The following is an 8655-nucleotide window of genomic DNA, read 5'->3' as shown; positions in this document are numbered from 1 at the left end:
GGGGTCGTTTGACCCCAGTACTCTTTCCTGCCATGGCAGGGGGTCGGACTTGATGATCTGCTCAGGTCCCTTCCAACCCTACTAACTATGAAACTATGAACCTATGGTCTGACATGACCTGCCTCTAATGAAACCGTGCTGGTTGCCCTTGAGCATCATCTCTGAGGCTGGCCTATCGCAGATGTGCTCCATGATGATCTTCTCAAAGAGTTTCCCTAGGATTGAGGTAAGACTGATGGGCCTATAGTTGCTTGGGTCCTCCCTCCTCCCTTTTTTAAATATGGGGAGCACGTTGGCTATCTTCCAATCATCTGGAACCTGGCCCGAGCACCACGAGTGCTCGTAAAGCCGTGCAAAGAGCCCTGCAATAACCCCAGCTAGCTCCCTCAACACCCTGGGGTGAAGAGCATCTGGACCCACTGATTTGAACACATCCAGCCCCTCCAGAAGCTCTCTAACTTGAGGTCTGGAGGCATTCCCCTTGAGTCTGTCTTGCATCACAATGGGGAAGTCCCGGTCCCTGCCCAAGAAAATGGTGGTGAAGTTTGGTTAAAGAGGTCTGCTTTCTCCTCTGGTGCAACCACCAGATTGCCCAGAGGATCTTGCAAGGGGCCCCACATTTCCCAGTGCTTTCTTCATCCTCCCTATATATTTGAAAAAGGACTTTTTATTATCTTTGATTTTCGACACAAGTCCTAGTTCTATGTCTGCCTTAGCTTTCCTGACAGCCCCCCTACAGGCCCGAGCAGAGGAGGTATACTCCTCTTTGGAGATAGCACCCCCCTTCCACCGGTTGTATGCCACCTTTTTGGCAATCAGGCATTCCCATACACCCTTGGTGAGCCAGGGGGGCTTTCGGACACCTCTGCCCCCCTTGCTTTTTGTTGGGATGGTCACCTCTTGCCCCCTGAGTATCGTCTCCTTAAGGAAAGACCATTCATCTTGGGCACTGAGCTCCCCTGCTCTCAAGAACCCCAGCGCCTCTCCCAGTAATGTGGAACCAGATCCATTAGGGCTAAGAACTAGCTCCACCTGGATATGGGCTTTTGCCTTCTCTTCTGAGTCTTCTTGTATGGAGAGTGAAACTTCTGTGATAAAGATAGATATCTTAGAAACTTAACAGAGGTCTTCAACTCATCTCTCATCATCAGTGTGACATATATAAGACAGTGATTTGTTTATTCTGAATTTGAACCAATGATCTATAAGTTAGATGTTCCTTATTCACAGCCAATCTCTGAGCTCCCTAGTTTCCCTTGGTTAATTCTTCAATTTATCATCTACAACAGCAGTATGCTATGTATAGAAAAGCATTCCATTAACATGCACTTTCTGCTGACTGCAAAGTAACACAGCATAATATATTGTAGGGCCTATATAAATAGCAGCTACATTTTTCTATTACAAAGAGATTGCAGAAATAAACTTGTAGAAATATAGTAGTCTTAATTCTACAATTATATTACTGTAATTATACTATATAATTATACAGTATAGTATATAGTATATACTATAACTACAGTAAAAGCTCTGTTATCCAGCATCCCCCAGGAATGGGGGATGCTGGATAACAAAATATGCCGGTTAATTGAGTGGCCCTGGATCCGTCTTCTCCCACTGTATCTGGAGCATCCCTCTGCCTCTCCTATGGCATCACCGCCCCTCCTGAAGACCCTGTGGGCCCCCGTGGGACAGGGAGGTGGGCCCCGCATGGCCCCATGCAGCCTACTATGCCCCCAGGTCGTGGGGGCTCAGAAGCACAGGCTTCTTTGCCCTGGGTGGTGGAGGTTCAGAGAAACCAGAAGTGGGCACTTCCAGTTTCACTTTATCTTACAAGCCAGCATGTCAGTTAGTGAAGCATGCTAGCTTGTCAGATGCCGGATAGCACAGCTTTTACTGTATATACTAACTATATACTATAATTATAGTATTCTTAATTCTATCACTTAAATACTCCAGCACCAGCATGTCCTTTTTAGACACCACGATCAATATCCAAGATGGTAAAATTCAAACCACTGTATATAAGAAACCCACAGACCAACATACGTATATACACAGAACCAGCAATCACCCCAAACACACCAAGAAAGCTGTAATATACAGCCAAGCTCTCCGATAGCACCAAATTTGCAGCAAGGAGAATATCCGTGACCACCACCTCACTAATCTCAAAAGGGCATTCAGCAAACAAGGACACTCCCCCAGAGAGATAGATCGCACTTTTGAAAGAGCCACCCAGATACCACATGAAGATTTACTGCAGTATAAAAAGAAAATCCCCACAAATCACACAACATTAGTTATGACATACCACCCTTCCCTGGAACCTACACGGAAAATCCTCAAGCAATTGCAACCCATACTAGAAGACGACCCAATTCTTAAAGAGGTCTTTCCAGAACCACCCATCCTAGCCTTCAAACAAGCACTGAATGAAGCTCGCTAATTTTATCGCCAGAAGCAAACTCCTTGTGACCCAAACCACATCAACAAATGGATCCAGACCATACCAAAGCAAGAAATACAAAACCTATCAAAATATCTCTACCACGCCCACTATCCTACAACAGAACTATCACCATTCTTGGATGTTACAGCTGCACCTCCAGAAATATAATGCATCTCATCCAGCGCACAAAATGCCCTGAGGGAAAATATGTAAGGAAAACCAAACAACAAATGCACACCAGAATGAATGCACACCAAAAATCTATCAAAGACAAAAATACCCAACTACCTGTGGATGCACACTTCTCACAGGACAATCAATCCCTCTCCAATCTTTCAGTTCTAATCCTCAAAGTGAACTTACAAAACACCTTCTGTAGATGAGCCTACAAACTTGACTTCATAAATCTACTGGATACTAAAAATCATGGACTCAATATAGACATTGGTTTTATGACGCATTACAACCTGCCTGACATCTGATTCACCACGTACCTGCCTGACAGCCTCTTTTCTACCTTGTACTCTATCACTGCACTGTCTCCCTTCAGCCTTTTTTAACCCTGCTCTCTTCCCACTCCCCCTCTGCTTCACCTCTCTGCCTTACTTTTTGTCTTTCTAATTATACATATTTACATTTTCACTAACATCCTGCCACACTTTTAGCTTCTTTCATTTCTTGTAGTCTCAGAACCGCAGAGACTCCACATGCCTGAAGAAGGGTGACTGTGCCTGGAAACTTGCCAAGACATTTTTTTCCAGCTACTCAATTGGTCTAATAAAAGAAATCACATCTACTCAAAGAACCTTGCCTGCATATGTCCATAAATCAATGCAGCTACAACCAAAAACCCAGTATTTGTAATCAATACATAACAACTTAAAGTCAAATATGGAGCCTAAACACTCAATTACAATAGTCTCCCTTCTTCCTCCTCACAGCAATTCCCACCCAAAGAAGTCGTGTCCAAGAAACTAATCCTTTTACTTTTAGTAAGTATTATAATAAAAGATAATTATACATCACTAAATTAGTGATTTGCTTACTGACAGTATTTCTAACCCTGAGCAGGAAATAGCAAATAATGTATGAACAATTCCATCTGAAAAGACCAGTGGCAATGCGTAGGGGGTGCACAGAGGTACACATGCACCCCCTGAGAGCGGCGGTGCACCTCTTGACAGCCAGCATTCCCTGCTTAGGCAACAGGCAGAGGGGGCAGGCAGGAGTGGTGCCCCCCCTGAGAAAGCCAGCCAGGGAGTGAGGGTGCCAGGAGAAGTGCCACAGGCACTTCTGGGTGTGCCCCTGGCACTTCTGGGTCGGCACAAGTGGCCTGGTCACCAACTGGCCGGTAGGGGGGCAAGTGCCCCCCAACTCAGGAGGCACCAGTCATCCATGGAAAAGTTTCTTTGGGACAGCTACTGCCAATGATTAATTGCACTATTTAGGTTAAGGCACAAGTTGATTGTATGTGTGCCCTTATTCAAGGAGATAGCACAATGTTTATGATTTTAGGGCTTCATTCTTCTCTTGCCTAGGCTGATGTCAGTCAGAAGGAACTACACAGAAATAATGAAGCTAGGATGGTGTAATGACAGGCTAAATGAGAGAATTAGGTCTTAGAAGAGTTAAGAAATATTACAATTACATATGCTGAAGCATAGCTGAAGTTGTATAGTAATTGAAAGGCATTTTGGCCACCATGTAATCGTCTGATAGCTTGGCAATCTTGTCAGACACATGGCCTGTTTTTCAAACTCCAGCATTTTCAATCATCATAATTGGCTTCCCCTTTTCCAAAAATCCACAAAGTACTGTAGGCAGACTGTCTCAGCTGTATGAATGAAAACAGTCTATTCTCAAAGAAAAGACAGAAAAAAGAAAAGTATGCTATGCTGTAAAGAGAGCTTAAATACTAACGTAAATCACTGTAATTGTATGTTTTTAATACTTCAGTTTCAGTGACAGAATGTAAATTAATATGCAAAATTAAACAAGTAGAAATCTATAACAGTTACATACATACAACTTTGATATTTATCAGAATATTAGTTTCATAACAACAGTGAAAGATTTTTACTGCTGTGAGGATCAAAAGCTAGACAGATACTCTTGTAAGATTAGATTATATAGCATTTGTAACTCAGTGTGGTAGAATACTGAATTTTCCTGTCAATGAAAAGATAGTGAAATGTAATATTAAAATTATTGCAATATCTATATGCACATTTTCAAATATAAATGACATGCTATAAACATAACTCATTCTACTACTGTATGATTATGTTGAAATAATATAACGTGGTCATAAATGAAGAAAAATGATGTTCAATTGCCTTACCAGCTAGTTCGATTGAAATATTGTCGAAGAAGATGAGAATTAAAATTGGGAAACTGAGTAAATACTGTAGCAATAGTTTTATTCTCAGAAAAGCACCAATTTCATGTGAAAATGAAATTGCCAATATACTTTAATATTTATCACACCAGGTACTTCATTCACACTGTAGAAAATAGCCATATCAATGGCAGAAATGAAGTATGAAGTTAGATTCTATAGTTGAGAAAATTAGAATCTGGAGAGGTATTGGGGGGAAAAAAGATTGCTACCTACAAGGTTCCAAATGAAAAATAAAATATAGGACTTGTAATGCATCATCATTTATACAAAACTATTAACTAGGGGAGTCGGATAGAAAAAGGATATTGTTGAATGTGTAAGATGTGTTTTTCATACTGAGTAAGTCCATTCCTTCAGATGCAGTCAAAAGTATTGCTGTGAATATGCAATACATTAATACCAGTAGTGAATGGCAAGGTTATAAGAGATACAGCAGCCCAATGAGGGGTTAAAACAGGACAGCAAGAGAGAGGTCCATGAGTTATTGCCTTTGTCCTGATATTAAAAACAAGTGCATTCTTGAGCAAGGCAGTTAACTTCATGTGACTTATTTTTATTCACCTGCACAACAGAATGATGCTATTTAGTTCATGACTAGGATGTTGGGAAGTTTAATAAGTTTGAACTTTGAAAGTGGTGGGCACAAGCTGATATGTAATCACAATGTATTCAGCATAGAGAAAAGTGGTAGTCTCTTCTTAGTTAAGGCTGCGGTTAGCTTTATGATACAAACCATTTTCCCCTTATAACTTTAGCTCGAGAATTTGGCCCGGTCTGAAAATTTGCCAGGTTGCCTCATAATACAAAAGGCAATAAATCTCTTTCTATCAGTGAAACTGACTGAGGGAGGAAAAATATAAGATGACATGCATAAGACTATTTTCATTATTACAGTCTCAGCTTTGGCCAGAGTTACTGGTCAACAATAAAAAAAGAAATCTGAGGATCTGGTAAAATTACTCCTCCCTGCAACCAAAACAGGTACGCCCATTTTTTCAGATGGAGCAACTGAGAAACACACAGTGAAATGACTTGCCAAAGCTTATACATAATAGGAAGTTTATGAAGCAGCTTTGAATGGAGCTTTGACCTCACTATCAGCTGCTTCTTATCTTACTGAACCTTAGAGATGCTTAAAGTGATATCAAATCACAAAACCAAATGCCTTGATTTCAAATACAAGAAAAAGCTACTAAGAGATACAGGTTTCTTACCCATCAGCATTTTCAAAACTCATTTATTTCCATTGTTTAAATACATAAGTATGGATATCATGCTGCTTACTAAATTATATTTATTGCAATTTAAAAAGCCATATTTCATCACAACACAAAACACTTAACTGGAGGCTATGGCTGGCCTGATCATTTAGAACAAAGCTCCTGTCCAGTAAGAAGTGTACTCTATTCAACAAGCAAGAAGACTAATGTAATGTTAAAGCCCTATTCTCATTGCAATAGAACTCTGCCCTTATCATGCCCTGCTGTATTGCCATTTTTCTTCAACTGGCCGAGCTCAAGCTGAGCTCTTCTTCAGTTCCTCATTGCTAAGAAAAAGCAAAGGAAGAAGAGGGTGGGAAACTTAGAATGCTTTGTTATAAGCTTAAGTAGGAAGTAGATGGAAAAACCCTTCCAAATAGAAGGTGATAAAACTTAAAGCCTGTTCTGAAGTTAAACATTTTTTTAAATGGTGAACAAAGACCAAGAGGGGCAGACACAAGAGAAAGATGGGCTTAAACTGCAAAATTCTGCTCTGAGTTTTCAGCAGTCTCTAAACTGCAGAGATGCTTTAGATCCAGGGTTTGGATTTTGATTCTGCTCAAATAAAATTATTTTTACTCCATTATTTCTAGATGAAGCCAATAAAGAGAAGAGGAAGAGGAAAGAAGTGAAAAAGCACAAAAATAGAACAAAATAAAAGAAAAGGGAATGGTTTAAAACAAATATGGAAAGATATAAGAACAAAACAATTTTGTCCAAGGTAAAATTCAATCTCTGCTGACACCCAATATAAGGTCTGTCCAGAAGTTGAACTTGCAATAGGTCTGTCATAAAGCTGTGGCACACACAGGAGGTCTGGCAAGGGAGACTTAAGCTTTATTGTCTGGTACCACTTACATGACATGGGTCAGGGTTGAAAAAGTTTATGGCTACGTTGCACAGATCCCTAGTCATTGACTCCAGCGGCAATTTCTATGAAGGGGGAATGTGGCATGGGCTTGACCAGAGCTCTACAGTCATTGTATGCAAAGCAGAGAACAACATGCTGGGTCCAAATAGACTGAGACTATAGGAAGCAGGATAGGAGAGATCCATATTCTCTGTAGATTCAGTAATGGTAGACTCCATCAGTTACAAACCTGGCTGTGGAAAATGTTTCCTGCAGCTCCATGGATGGTGGATTATCTTCACTCACTACCTGTCCTTGGCTACTTCCAGTTTGTCCAGACTTTCACATCCTGTACTAATTCAGAGTTCTGCATTCCACTGCAGGGATAGGGCTGGGTAAATCATAGCTCATGTCAAAAAACGTGTTTTCATAAGATAAAAAAGGAAGAGAGGAAACCCAGACAAGGATCAGGAAAGGGAATACACACCCTCAGCAAGAAAGCCTTACAACTGATATTAATCCTTATCAGAATTTGACACTGTTTCTTCTGTATCAAGATTTGGTGAGCACAAGGAAATAATAATAGCAGCTGTAGCACAAAGAATAATCCAACATACAGAGTGTTTTCCTATAGTAGTGCTAAGCGACCCAACACAACTGATGCTGTTCTTAGTCTCTAAGGAAATACAGGGACAAGGCAACAGGAGCTTCTAATTCCATGATCACAGATCCTATGATTTATGATGGAACTCACCACCTCTCCCAAAGAAACAAATCCCATTACAGGGTAAGAATGAGAAGAAAACATCATCAAAACCTGCTGGTAAATAACAGTAACTGACACAAGAAATCAAGGAACCCAATGTAAATATATACTCAGAAAAAGCAAGCTACTCTTTCTGGGCGAAAATGGTACATTGCTGAACCATGCAATCAGTGGGAGAGAATAAGGCATGAAGTGGTAACACCGAAAGACACCTACTGAAGATACAAAACAGAATATTAGACTTAAATTTGGATTGGGATTTGGAGTGAAAGGTCATAGGAATGGGGATCTGGGTGCCTCATGCTTTCAGTGTTTTCTGTAAACTGGATTCCTGTGTGGACTACATCTTCTATCACACACCACAGTCTCCAATCTTAGAGTGGGGAAGCAGTGCACCATGGCAGTAGTTTGGCCATGCTTCATCATCAGAGATACTCTAGCCCATAGCAGGGAATGGAGTTGTGAGACAATATAAATACAACTCCCCATAGGTAGCATTTTAAAATCCAAATATCTCATTTTTCAGCCAAGATAATTTGTTTCTTAGACATTCAATATTCCAAAAGAAACATCATGGAAAGTAGGCTTTTTCTGAAAAATGTCATTAAGGGTGCTTACAGAAGTGACATTTATCACACAATTGGCCCCCATGAAAGCACTGTACAGTAGGGCTGTGCAAAGCTTTGGTCTCTGATTTGATTTAGTAGATATTAGGTCTGATTTGGTGGCCAAATCTCTAAATCTGAATCAAATCTGAATCAAATCAAATCTAAATCTGAATCAAATCCCATGATCACCTCTTGGCCAAACTGCCCAGTTGTGGCCTTGGCTCCACCACGATCTGCTGGCTGGGAAATTGGCTTCGTGGTCGGACCCAGAGGGTTGTGATTGATGGCAGTCACTCATCATGGTGCCCTGTGACCAGTG

At 40.8% G+C, this 8655-nt stretch overlaps 1 pseudogene; it reads right to left on the bottom strand.

Annotated features, from left to right (window-relative positions):
- Nucleotides 1–8655, bottom strand: part of LOC109322484 — a 281987-nt pseudogene that overhangs the window by 174546 nt on the left and 98786 nt on the right.

This window comes from Crocodylus porosus, unplaced genomic scaffold, assembly GCF_001723895.1.
Source record: "Crocodylus porosus isolate Cpor-Errol unplaced genomic scaffold, CroPor_comp1, whole genome shotgun sequence".
In the NCBI taxonomy this organism is placed as follows: domain Eukaryota; kingdom Metazoa; phylum Chordata; order Crocodylia; family Crocodylidae; genus Crocodylus; species Crocodylus porosus.
Note: the sequence above shows the minus strand (reverse complement) of the source record. Positions and strands in the feature narration are given on the sequence as shown.